A 14,616-nucleotide genomic window follows, 5' to 3' on the forward strand; every position below is an offset into this window, starting at 1 on the left:
CATTACAGTTTGTTGTACATGTACCTTACACATTAAATACAATGTAGAATTTATTCATTAAATAAGCTGGTCACAGAGTATGAAATAAACACCCGCCAAACCCGCGTTAGTTCCAGGAGGAATGCCTTTGCCTAGACACAATTAATACAGATATTTTCACAATATTTACGCTTGCAGAAATAAAGGCTACATTTGTTTACATTTTGCAGAACAGACGGAAGAAGTGCATTTGTTTTGTTATGTTCAGATGTTCTGTAGCGGTCATGTGAGGAGTTTTCACTCTACTCCGTGTCAGAGGTTATATACATATATACATTTATAATACATAATTTAATTTATTTCAGTGATGCAAATCAGAATTTTTATCAGTTGTTACTCCAGTTTTCAGAGTCGTATGATCCTTCAGAAATCATTCAAATATATTGATTTATTACCAGTGTTGTTGAAAAAACCAAAAAAAACAAACAGCATATGGTGGTTAGGTATGTTTTGAAGCTGGGATGCTGGTTTATGCTGGTCCTTTGCTGGTTTAAGATGGTCTTTAGCTGGTCATGTGCTGGTCTTAAGCTAGTCGGACCAGCATAAACCAGCAAAAGACCAGCTTAAATCAGCTCAAACCAGCATCCCCTGCTTCGAAACATACCTTACCAGCATATGCTGGTTTTTTTCAACAGGGAACAGTTTTGCTGCTTAATATTTTTTGTAACCTGTGACATTTTGTTTAGGATTCTTTTATGAATAGAACGCTAAAAAAGAACAGCATTGATAATAAATCAGGCTGATAAAAATTCTGATTTGCATCACTGAAATAAATTACATAAAAAAAAAACATTAAAAGTATTTTGAACGGCAGTATGTGTGTGTGTGTATATTATATACAGTGTTGGGCACGTTACTTTAAAAAAGTAATTAGTTATAGTTACTAGTTGCTTCTCACAAATAGTAACTGAGTTAGTAACTGAGTTACATCATTATAAAAGTAACTAATTACCAGGGAAAGTAACTATTGCGTTACTTTTTAAAAAATGTTCAAATGTCAAATAACTTTGGATGTCCCCAGTATTAAATATGCTAAATTAATGAAATGGACACTAAAAAGAATAAATTATTATTATAAAACATTGTACATTAATCTACACTATTTATCTACTGACACTTAGTATCAGTCAGTCAAACATTATAATATTATGATAGAACTTTAGTAATTAGAATAACCAAGTATGAATGCATATTTGTCATCAATATAAAACGCACTAAGGATTAATGAGCTGCTGGGTTCATGAATATTAATCACGTTGTCTGAGCTCGCTCGAACTGATTTGCTGAAATCAAAACAGGGACGATAGGTGAGCGCCAGCCAATGAGATTGTCGTTTGCGCATTAGTTCCGCCCACTACCAGAGAAACCGGCAGTTCTTAAAAGCGGAAGAATTCCAAAAGGAATTCTTATTTTGACAGGAAAATACAACAAAGAATATCGTTTACATGTAGCGCGTCAATTCTGCATGTTATGAAAGACTTTCTTGCTCTGTATCTTTCTTTGCATGCGTGTCTGTGAGAGAAAGCGACGGCGAGTCGTGCGCCTTCACACTAGAGTTTATGGTACGTCAAATACAGCTACACTGTGCATCCATTCAGATGAACTGAAAAATTAAATTCTAATAATATAATATAGTAACGCCACATTTTATTGTCAGTAACGGTGTTGTAACGGGGCAAACAGTAATTCGTTTCATTACTCGTTACTGAAAAAAATAACGCCGTTAGTAACGCCGTTTATTTATAACGCCGTTATTCCCATCACTGATTATATATATATATATATATATATATATATATATATATGAATGACCCTGGACCACAAAACCAGTCATAAGTGTCAATTTTTAAAAAACAAAAATCAAAATACTGAGAAAATTGCCTTTAAAGTTGTCTAGATGAAGTTCTCAGCAATGCGTATTACTAATCAAAAATTAAGTTTTAATATATTTACGGTAAGAAATTTACAAAATATCTTCATGGAACATGATCCTTACTTAATGTCCTAATGATTTTTGGCATAAAATAAATTTTTTTAAGTTTGACCCATACAATGTATTTTTGGCTATTGCTACAAATATACCCCAGCAACTTCAGACTGGTTTTGTGGTCTAGGGTCATAATATAATATACTATACTATACTATACTATACTATAATATAATATAATATTTATTTATTTATTATCTAAATATCTATATATCTACATAAAAATAAACTATATTCAGTATATGATCCAAAGTAACTAGTAACTAACTACTTGAGTAGTTTTTTTATCCGGTACTTTTTTACTCTTACTCAAGTAACTATTCAGACTATTACTTTTACTTTTACTTGAGTAAATATTTCTTCAAGTACTTTTACTTTTACTTGAGTACAGTTTTTGGGTACTCTACCCACCTCTGCGTAATTCTGACTTCTTCTCTCAGAACTGAGTGATATAAATTTGCAATTGCCTTTTATGAAATCAGAATTGTGGGATATAAACTGGCAATTCTGACTTCTTTTCTCAGAATTGTGAGAGAGAAACTCGCAATTGCAATTCATAATTGCAAGTAATTGCAAGTTTATACAACCACAATTCTGAAAAAAAAAAAAACAGAATTGTGAGTTTACAACAGGCAATTACGAGAAAAAAGTCAGAATTGTAAGATAAAATGTAATTTTTTATTACTTGGAGGAAACGGACTTCCATAGAAATGTAACATGATTATTCATCATCACAATACGTAGCTTCCTCTCCAAAACCAATAAATCCTGAAGCTTTTATATCTTTGTATTTGGATTTCCCCGGCTAACCACGGCTCACTAAAGCCTTGCACTTTGAGCCACAAGATGTTTCAACAAACTGTCATCTCGCCATCATTGTCTTGGCAACCAGGCGTTTGGCTTTGCAGTAGACCTGGTTACGGGCTTGGCATCTGTATAATGCTAACATCACCATGGAAAAGTTAGCTGCGACACAGTGTTGTTACACAACATAGACCATTTTCATGGGAACCTACTGAATGCCTAGGTCATTGAATGTGAAAGTGTTGTCCCTGTCAGTATCCTGAAAGTGATTTTGTAGGTTTGGCCATAGAAAATCTCCAAAATCCAAGCGATCATAACAGGGTCACCTTGAAAACAATGGGATACTTTTTTCTTCTTTATAATATTGTCAGAATAAGATTAATGGCTACGCCTAAATGTGTATTAATGTACCTTTTTTTTTTTAGGAGCACAGTCAAAAATTTAGGAGGGCCTTCTGATCAGACAGAAGTTAACTTAAGTTAACAAAATTTGCCCCCTTAAATTGATTTCCAGGGGCATTTCTTTAGTTTTGTAAGGGCATGTTTTCTAACCTTTTCAAATGTATGTGTCATTTATGTCAAATCTCAAATTTAATTTGATTAAAATAATACATTTAGTAAGTAACAGTTCATCTCTGACTTGGTTTGAAACTATTTTTGTTGGCTAAAAACTGACGATATTGTGCCTGAAATATAGGTCACTTATAGTCAAGAAAACAGCATTGCTCATAATATTGCATAACTATATATGTCATAACTATTAAAAACAACACCTCATCCAGGGGAATTTTTTTGCCCCCATATCTTGAATTTTGGGGTGCATTTTTATTCATTTTGGTGCTGTTTTTCCCCAACTCCCATTAATTTCTGACCCTGCTTCTGATAATTAAAATTAAATTTCACAGGCTGCTAAGAAACCGCATTAACCATGTTAATCTATTTTGTCTTGTAAACCATAAATCAACATACTCAATGTTGAATCACTGAAGTGTATTCCATTGCACACAATGTTTTCGTGCTCTTTTGACTGATAGCATGAAAACAAAGCCGATTGCAGTACGAAACATAACTGTTGCACAGTGTAGATTGGATGTGTAGTTTTAATTGAATTATACAGCTATTCATGAGCTTCAGTCGAGTCATGTGCACTGGTGTTCCCAAATATCTATATCTGTTGCATGCAGTAAATGGTCATACTGTAGAGCCCTGGTACTACTAATATACTTTGGTTTCAGAAAATAAACTCCTCCACTTTGTCTCGCAGGACCCAGCAGGCTGCAGGAGTATGTGCCTGTATCTCAGTTAGTGTCAGTTCAGGACTCATTCAAGCATGTAAGTGAGAAATTTAATGTTGCTGTTTCGAAGGTAACGGCACACTGTGAAGTGTTAGGAGTTATTTCATATTAGTAATGCCAACCATGTTCAGTCTATAAATCATGGCTGAAATATGAAATAAAATGGACACTGTTTGAATCACCTCTGATGTACATATTTATGTGCACCATAGTTCTGTCATGATAACTCTCTGAGAGTTTAGCGTGGTAATATACATGTCAATGTTAATGTATTTGGTCTTGGCGGAATAGAACTGCTATGCTGCAGCTGCGGCAAAGTACAGAGATTGCTACTGCCGATACATCCATAGACATGCTGCTGTGAGCATGTAGAAATGAAATAACCCCATATATAACATACATGAAGCTACCCTGTATCAGATCTATACAGGTGGAAGATTTCTGAAGCACGCTGCAACTGCTACAGCAAGCACTAGCCAAGTATTTGAACGTTGAGAAGAAAGCTCATGTGAATAATATTATGATTAAATCAGACTGGTTAGACCTAGTCAGCTGAGCCATCTAGAGTTTCCTGACAAAACTTCTACATTATCATCTGAGTCTGCCTAAATATCATGCAAGCTGAAATGATGATCTTGATGAAACAAAAGATCCTCACACTGAAAGTCTTTGATGTTTTGGTTTGATCTTAAGCGTAACGGTTATGGTCACAAGATAAGGTATGTTGGAGCATCCACTGTTGGCGTTTTTACACATGGAAGGTTTGTTTGAATTCAAGCCCATTGTGATTGCATCTGTCATGACCCTTTGTGCAGTTCGCTTGACCCAAACCCCTGAGGATTTAACAGTGTTTCCTTGATGTGCAACTGTGTTTAGAAGAAGGCTTTCATACTAATCAAATTAAACAAAAGTTTATTATTAGTTTAACCTGGATCTACACCAAAACATCTTGTGTGACAGCAATGCAAAACACGTTTTGACCAGTAATTTCTAATTCTGGGGCCATATTCAAGAAACATTCATGAAAATATTAGAAAGTGCCATTATAACTTTTTTGTTAATACTATGTAATATTACAGTAATCTGCAGGCATCGCAATAAGACCAACATAGGCTCATAGCCTCTAAATACATTTCTGCAAAACTAAAAAAAACGTTTTTACAACGATACATACGAATTGCTGCAGTTTCCAGCTGAAATAAACACTAGAGGCAGTAAAACTCCGACGACTTTAATTCCTTTTCACTCAAAGTGTGATTTGCAGGTCCACAGTTTTGATTAATAAAGCCTAATTTTCGCATAATTACTTAAAGGGATGCTCCACCCCAAAATGAAAATTTTGTCATTAATCACTTACCCCCATGTCGTTCCAAACCCGTAAAAGCTTTGTTCGTCTTCGGAACACAATTTAAGATATTTTGGATGAAAACTGGGAGGTTTGTGACTGTCCCATTGATTGCCAAGTAAATTACACTGTCAAGGCACAGAAAAGTATAAAAAACATCGCCAAAATAGTCCATCTGCCATCAGTGGTTCAATCTGAATTTTATGAAGCGACGAGAATACTTTTCGTACGCAAAGAAAATAAAAATAACGACATTTATTCAACAATTCGTCTCCTCTCTGTCTCTCTGCGTCACCGTAGTGCCATTTTGGAGAGCGTTTGCAAAGTGCGTACGTTAATCTCTGTCATCAGTAACACATGGATACGTATTGTACAGTTATTTATGCTTTGATTTGAACGGAAACAGTGTATCCATACGTTACTGATGACAGAGAATAGCGTACGCACTTTGCGTCCATTGGATGCTCTCCAAAATGGCGCTACACTGACACAGAGAAAGAGAGGAGACGAATTGTTGAATAAATGTCATTATTTTTATTTTCTTTACATACAAAAAGTATGTTACTGCAGTAACAAACAAAGCTTTTATGGGTTTGGAACGACATGGGGGTAAGTGATTAATGACAAAATTTTCATTTTGGGGTGGAGTATCCCTTTAAGGATTATCATGTTATGAATTCAAAACAATTTTAACATGCTGCGACATTTAAAAACGGATGCTTTTGAACTTTTTCGTCACATATCCAGCTTCATGTGTATGGGTTTTTATATTCAGTAGGTTTGTATGGTAGATCACGCAGTATGGATTTCGATTTGAGAGGTGAAGAGCTCGGGCACGAATCCTGTGAAACTACTGTTCCACAAAACAGATCATAACTGCATATAAGGAAGTTTAAATAGCGCACTTGCATCAACAAATCCGTTTTTATACCAGTTTTGCATTTGTTAACACGTGCCAGGGTCACGTGTTGAACCCCCATTTTAGCGCCACTCACTTTGAAACTGCCTCGAAACGTGCAGTGAGGTACGTGATAACGGTGTTGCAGAAATATATTTAGAGGCATGTATTTCCATTGAGCCTGGGTTGCATAAGACAGGCTTTGATATGTTTTCCATTGAGTTAATCAAGTCTTGGAAGAACCCCACCATACAATCACATAACATTACTAAAACCTGTCATTTTCTTCTTAACGCTAACGTTAAGCCTGATAAGGTTAGGCAGTGTGGATTTATATGCTGTTTAATGTTTGATGATTATTTTACATATGCATCTGCTTACATATGTGATCGCTTGTTGCTTCTTCTTCACCGTGATTTGATCCAGAGATTCTGCACTCTTTCAGAAGATGTGTAATATCGCCCCCTACTGTATAACAGTGAAAACAAGGAAAGCCGGAAAAGTCTGTCATTGGCAGGGAAAGAGTTAAGAAAATATTTGAGAACTTGAGAATATATTCAATAATTTCATCAAGGAACATTTGTCTCAAGAAAATTCTTAACTTCTGGTCCTAGGGGACATTAACTTGAAATCATCCAGCTTTCAACGAATATGCAATTTGATACAGCCTCTGACTAGATAGTGAACACTTGGATGCACTTTCTTACCACAGTTAAAGTACTTCAGTTGAGCTGATCGAGATGCTCAAAAAATGTTTGGGGCAGGACTACCTGTTGGTCCAACCAGTGGCAGGCGGGTGAGTGTTTGCATTTCTGTTTGATGGCACAGCAATTCCACTTCACTTTAAGCCTGCAGCTATCGATTAATTGAATGAAGACGGATGCCTTTGTCATTATGAATTCTCAGCTCTACGCTGATTAGCTTGTTTATTGCTGAGTGCCTGTAGAAAGAGGATGGATTGGAATCGGCATCCAACTCCATACGCCCTTCCACCAGGTGATGACTCAGCGATCTTTTGCCAATATCTGCGCCCTCCACATGCACCACGCCTGCCCTTTTGGACTGCTGGCTCTTGGCAGATACAATAAGGACAGTTTTATTAGATTAGTGGCCAGGCCTGGCCTGTTTATTTATAGCAGGGGTGGCTTTCTTCCCTTCTCCTCAGGGAAAGGGCAGCACACCCACGCACAGACCACCGCTAACAATGCGTTAACCTCCGTCATCACTGTTCAAGGTGGAGCGGCTGAAAGATTATTTTACACAACAATGTCTACCCTTGTGTTTGTGCATTTCCTCAGGCTTTTCCAAGTATTAAAAATGGTCATGGAGCACATGAGTTGTGTAAATATAAATATCAGGTACTTGGTGCGCTTTTCGCACAATGAACATGTGTGGGATTGATACGGCTCCATTTTATCAGATTTTCTGCTGTACAGAGATGGCCGAATGATTTTTGACTCCAGGCTATGTCAGCAGAAATCTTGGTTGCCCTGCCTGCAAGTTTTAATCCCAGGTGGACAATGCTGAAAAACAGCCATGTGGCCGCTTCAAGCCTGTGTCTAGTCTTGTTTAGCCAGACTTTTGACTTGCGGCACAAAGTCTGGTCCTCATCGCAGTCTATTATGGCCAAAAAGAGCAACTTAAGACTTATTTGCATTCACACAACCAAACACACTTATTTTTCTCTACCATTTAGGGTGTTTATTTCAAATAGATTATACCACAATAATAGGTCTGCATGGAAAAATTTGAATTCAAATATTGGTGTAGGAGTCTCAGCGAATGCTTTCCCCCCCTGGTGAACCGATGAAACGCTTGTGTGTCTTGACCTCTTGAATTTGCATTGCTTTCAGGCAATGGACGAGCTTCTGAGGATAAGACTAGCTTATCTCTGGTTCTTGTTGCAAGCCTATGCAAGTAAGTGAATGCAAATCCTTGTAGTTATTTAAGCTCAGTTTCTTATGTCAGGTTCATTCTGAAAATTAGAAAGCAACTGATAATGTGTTGTACAAATGCATGTCAAGTTGGAGCGGCTGTTTGAAGAAATCTTGGTAGCTAGTTAAACAGTCAAAAACAATGGCATAGACATTGACCTCCTAAATACTGAGACACTGTATGTACAGTGTTAGCATTTGCAATGCATTAGGCAAGCGTAAGTATGATTTCTATTCTTAGCATCACTTGTTCTCTTTGTGGATAAAAAAAGATAAGTTCACCTCAGCACCTATGGCCATATTTCCTTACAAACTCCTCTACTTGCTACAGGAGGCCCATCCAGTTTGATCTAATTGAATCTTTCACAAACAATAGCCTGCTCAAGAATTAGATCACTGTTTCAGCGAAGGTCATATTGGACTGAAGTTCTGTGGAAAATAAGCAGGGGATGATATTCAATTATAACCGTATGTCACTCTGGTTTCCATTGTTCATTGTCCTTTGTCTCTCTTCCTTGCTAGCTTCCCATCCAAAATTAAAAGACTGTCACTCAATCCTCAGTCCCCAAACTTTGGTTTACATGCAGTTAGTTTGGATGAGAAAAGTCTATTGTGAAAAGTTCTGGCAAAACGCTTTCCCTCAATTTATTCAAAATCACATTTCTTCGTCTCGGTGAAGCATGAATGCCCCTATGAGACATTCTGTGTGTGTACACACGCTAGCATTGACACTAATTTGAATATTTATGTGGTGGAACAGGTCCAATCGCAGATCATTTAGGAGACTTGCAGCGGTTGGATCCCTTATGCCAAGTCAGCTCGGTTCTCAGGTGCCTCAGGTGTTTTCCCATGAATACTAACAGTGTGTTTCTGGAAACCTGCCAGACGCTGGGAAACACAATGAAATGAAAATGTGTGCAGGATGCGCAGAGCATCATACAGATGAAATATGATAACAGCGACCCAATACACAGGGCAATATTGAGTGCTATTCCACACTATACTGAAACCTCAAGTCCAATGCTTTGGGTTGATTTAAAATGAGACATGCAATCTGGTTTATTCTCTGTGACCTCTCAGTATATGCAGGTGCATGTGATACGGCAGCTGTGATTACTCTGGTATGCTTGTCAGGTTTAATTAACTGCAAGGCAGGAATGCTGTCGCTCATTTTTTTCTCGGTAGTCATGTCGAATCAATAGCCAAAGGTTTTTTCCTCCTTATTGAGTTTTTCCGAGGGCTCATTGCCCTTCCACTACCAGTTTGCTGACATGCCTGGTTATCTTGGTAAGAAGTGCAGAATTAAAGTCCTCTGTCATCATTTTGCCACTCAGCCAGGTCGGTGGACAAACACCCCTGAGACTGGCTTGCTGACCTTATTGTGTGAAGCAAGTTGGCTGTTTCTCCTCCTCTGTGGACAGTAGTCCACAAATTTCCCAATACTATGTCCTTACCAGGCACAGTGTGACAAGTCTCAAATCAGTAAAGTGATTATTCTGTCCTCACTAAAAAAGAAATACTGCCTAAAGCTATAGACATAGCCAATTAGGACAAATCTGACAATTAAGAAGCAGCAATTAGAATTTGCAGTGGATGGGGCTGAGTAGAATGATTGACAAAAATAGGCTCCGTGGTGGGATTTTTGAAGGTTTACAGGGTAGTTTCATGAATTTGTTATTCCATGCTACTGTACTCATATATTCTTATATCTCATATATCTTTTTCAGGAAAACAAACCAAAAGTATTGATAATCGCACTTGTGTGTGTACAGATTTCGGTAACACTTTAGTTTAGGGACCAATTCTCACTAATAATGCATATTACTAGCATATTGGCTGTTTATTAGTACTTATAAAGCACATATTAATGCCTTTTCTGCATCCACCCTCTAGAACCCTTTAATCCACTCCATACCTAAACTTAACAACTACCTCACTTCAATATCGCGTTCATTCATCACCTGCGATGGTGATTCGTCCACAATTATGAACGCGATATTGCATAGCTTGTCAGTGAACTACGGCACTGTGTAGGCAATGCCGCTCCATCTGAAAGCAGGTGATGGCGATTTACTACTAATCATGGGACTGGCTTTACTGACGAGATGCGCAAGACAATCGCACAGCCCTACTCGCTAACTATTAATAAGCAGCAAATTAGTTTTTTGAGGCAAAAGTCCTAGTTAATAGTTAGTTAATAGTGAGATTTGGTCCCCAAACTAAAGTGTGACCCAGATTTCTGAGTAATAAAATACTCTCTAGATGACTTTGTGATGCAACTGAAGTAGCGACAGATCTTCTCTTTTTTATTGTGACGTACATCACAGTGAAATGGATTATCAAAAAGAAAAACTGTACTTGGTTCAATCTATTTTTCGTTGAGGCAGATCTGAATGTGAGTTTGCAGTCGATTGTAAGAAAGGGACAGAATGGTTAAGTGGATGAAATGATTGGAGAAATCCACTAGAAAGAAGTCTGTCTCTTTACCTAAAGATATAACATTTGAGTTAAAGAGATAGTTCACCCTAAAATGAAAATTCTGTCATCAATTACTCATTCTCAAGTTGTTCCAAACTTCTATGAGTTTCTTTCTTCTGTTGAACACAAAAGAAGATATTTCGAGGAATGTTGGTAACCAAACATTTTCTGGTCCCTGTTGACTTCCATATTATTTTTGTCCACACCATTGAAGTCAATGGGGACCAACAACACACATTCTGCAAAATATCTTGTTTTATGTTTAACAGAAGAAAGAAATTCATACTGATTTGGAACAACTTGAGGGTGAGTAAAAGAATTTTCACTTTTGGCTGAACTATCCCTTTAAAATTACGAAAAAAATTAAACATGCTGAAACATTTGCAATAAGATTAATAACATGCATTTAGAAAACAGGGTGAATTTACATCTCATCATGACTTTAACATCACCTTTCCAATCCAAAAGAAGCCGCTGTTACTGTCACATAATTGATGCAGTGCAAAGAAGCTTACGAATCATTTGAAACTACAAATTGTATTTAGTTTTTTTCACATTACTGTTTCAAATTTTGTGTAGTCCAGACTGTTCACTCTCAGTTTTTTTTCTTTCTTGTTGCACAATGCTTTGCGTTGTAGCCGGTTTGCTTTTGCATTGTAGCCGGTTAGGACAAAACTCAGATTAGCATGAAATTACAATTGATGTGATTTACCGCTTTTTTGTGCCATGCCTGTGTAAGCTGAAAAATACATGGCCAGAACATGTAAAGATGATTTAGGATTAGGGCACGCCTTATCACCGCCTGTTTTGTCAACCGTGTTATGTCTAGAGGTGTGCACTGTTGAGTCTATTTACTTTATTTAAAACCATTGGTTGAGTTCAAAGATGGTTGAGTAGTGCTGCTTTTGATCTTCACCACATCGCTGCCATTTATCTGAGATTTGACTTAGATTGTTCAACTGTGGGTGCTATTTTCAGCATGCACCCCTCGCTAATATCTCCAAACTCATGTAAAAACCTGCCCTGTTCTCAGAGGGTCAAACAAAGTTCAGGAATTCCTCGTTATGAACTATAAGAAACATAAACAGTATTTCATATTGCTCTCTATAAGGATAAAGCAATGATGTTGACACAGTAAAATCATGAAACAACAAGGTTGTGTTCATCCATTTCTTTGCTTACTAATTTAAAGTACATCTATTTGTACTGCCATTCGATAAAAATATTTTGACATGGTGACAGAGAAGGTTTTGTCTCTAGTGAAACGTCCCCACATCCGTAAGTTCTCTGTTCATGAGAAAAGTAAAACACAAGTCGAGCAAATAATGTGGTTTTGTAGCCAGGGAAATCTGGCAACTGCGACATACGGACAGTAACTCCCCCATCCCTGTCCTGTGGGAGCCTTCAGGGAGATTTCATTAGTGTGGGTTTTTTGAAGAAAGGGGGCTGCTGCAGATTTCCACCAAAATGTTCCAGATTTCACATGGCAGCTAAAGAAATGCGGTTGCGTGGAGTCTTAAGCCTCCTACTGACCTTAAGAAGCGCTTCTGCTGATGAAAGCGTTTCTCCTTCACTCCGGTGAACACAGCCCATCACATCGCAAGATGGGGAAGAGCAGCTTCAAAATAGTATAACGAAGAATAATTCATTTAGCCCATTACTTCTTTGACCTATATAACATGTAGAGGACATCCCAAAATCTATTATAAAGAAGAGGAAGCATGACCCAGATTTTTAACTCGGGGAATTTTTTGACACGTTTATTTCCCTTTTTTATTGCCTTATTTTTTATTTATTTATTTATTTGAAACAATTAAGATGAAGTTCTAAGTCATTATGACTCGTTAATTCTAATCATCATGTCTTGAATAACAGCCTTACTGTAAAAATTACCGTAGTAGTAACATGTTATAGTGATGATATCAGATAATAATAGGTAGGGCTGCAACTAACGATTATTTTAATAATCGATTAATCTGTCGATTATTTTTTCGATTAATCGATGAATCGGATTTAAAAAAAAAAAAAGCATTAATTTCCAACCCTTTATTCAAAAACAGAACTAAAATCTTTAGAAAGTGCACAAACATGTTGCTCCTTGAACATCCCTGAGCTGTTATAATAATAATAAAATAAAATAAAAATGGACTAACACAAAAAACATACACATGTATGCTTTACATCTGCCAAATATATAGACTTTTTGGGGAGAGTGCAAAAAATTAAATAATTTAACAACACTGCGTCGTTAGCGTTGGTATTGTATCAGACACCTGCACTTAACATTATATGAAAATCAAGCTCAAATGGAGTTAATAATGTTTTTGACCAGAGAATGACGGAGATGGAGTGTTTTGTCTGTCGTTAGAACGGCTGTAACTGTTATGCAGTGCATAAGTGCATTAAGTGCATTATGCTTTCATCAACTTTACAGGTTATATAACTTTGATTGTAGCTATATGGGCGCTTAGTTTTTCTTGTTGTTTAATACACTTGGCCAAAATCTCAAATTAAGCGCTTATGCACATAATGCACAGGATATTTAAAACGTATATAGACAGCAAATAACTAATTCTTCTCCACTCTTCAAACACACAAAACATTATCCTTTACTGACATAGTGTTTGAGTAAAGAAAACGCTGTACTATTCAAACACCAATTATTTATTCACCCTTGCATTGCGAAAAAGCAGAGATCTCATCTTCTCCAGGCTGTGCGCGGCGTCAATCTGAACGGAGGCGGGGTGAAGGTACGAGGTCTCGCTGAGAGCTCGATGATCCAATGGCGTTACAGTTTTACTGACAAGTTATTTTTAATGCTTATCATTGGTTTACTATTTTTAAAACTCTCTGATTTAAAATAATAAAACGAATTATAAGCGACTCAAGTTTGGATAATTTTTCACAGCACCTGACTGGGCTAGGTATGGCAACTGCCATACTCTGCCATACGCAAACGCCGCCCTGCTCCCACACCTTGGATGACTTGGGTCGCACGGATTTCTCTGCCTCCGCCATGTATCTTTCCTCTACCTCCGCTCGTTTTTTTTTTTTTTTACTTTTTTTTTTATTTATGAGGCGCCAAACTCTGCTACCATCCGTGCGAGAGAGACCGAGTGTGTTCACTCCGCTCCGCTCAACTAAAGTTTTTTTTTTTTTTAATAATCAAACGTCTCCGCGTCGCGCGACACAACGAATCGATTATGAAATTCGTTGCCAACGCTTTTAGTAATCGATTTTTATCGATTTAATCGATTCGTTGTTGCAGCCCTAATAATAGGTAATACCATGGTATGTTGATACATATATACACTATATGACAAATATGCAGTCATTTTTGTGAGGACAAATCTTAATTGAATAGTCCACCCAAAAATGAATATTCATCATTTACTCACCCTCGTGTCATTCCAAACCTTTTCTTCATCTTCAGAAAACACAAATGAAGTTATTTTTAATGAAACCTGAGAGATTTATGTCCCTCTTTTAAAAATACATCAAAACTTTGACGCATTAAAAAGTTTATAAAGTGATCGTAAAAGTAATCCATATTAATTGTTTTAAGTCTACTGAAGAGACATGATTGTTTTATATGATAAACTTTTAATTTAAGCTTTTATTTACATATAAAACACACACATAGAGTTCATCAAATATGGTCAACGGAAACTCAAACTTGCTTGTTTGTCCTGTGTGAAATGTGAAATATAAAATGTTATTGTAGCACAAACAATATGTGACCCTGGACCACAAAACCAGTCATAAGTCGCTGGGGTATATTTGTAGCAATAGCCAAAAATACATTGTATGGGTCAAAATTATCCATTTTTCTTTTAT

At 36.9% G+C, this 14,616-nt stretch overlaps 1 protein-coding gene across 1 annotated transcript in view; it reads left to right on the plus strand.

Annotated features, from left to right (window-relative positions):
• Positions 1 to 14,616, plus strand: part of bcl2b (BCL2 apoptosis regulator b) — a 73,020-nt gene that overhangs the window by 33,109 nt on the left and 25,295 nt on the right. The gene's annotated exons all lie outside the window — the stretch shown is intronic.

Source organism: Onychostoma macrolepis, chromosome 02 (assembly GCF_012432095.1).
Source record: "Onychostoma macrolepis isolate SWU-2019 chromosome 02, ASM1243209v1, whole genome shotgun sequence".
Lineage (NCBI taxonomy): Eukaryota > Metazoa > Chordata > Actinopteri > Cypriniformes > Cyprinidae > Onychostoma > Onychostoma macrolepis.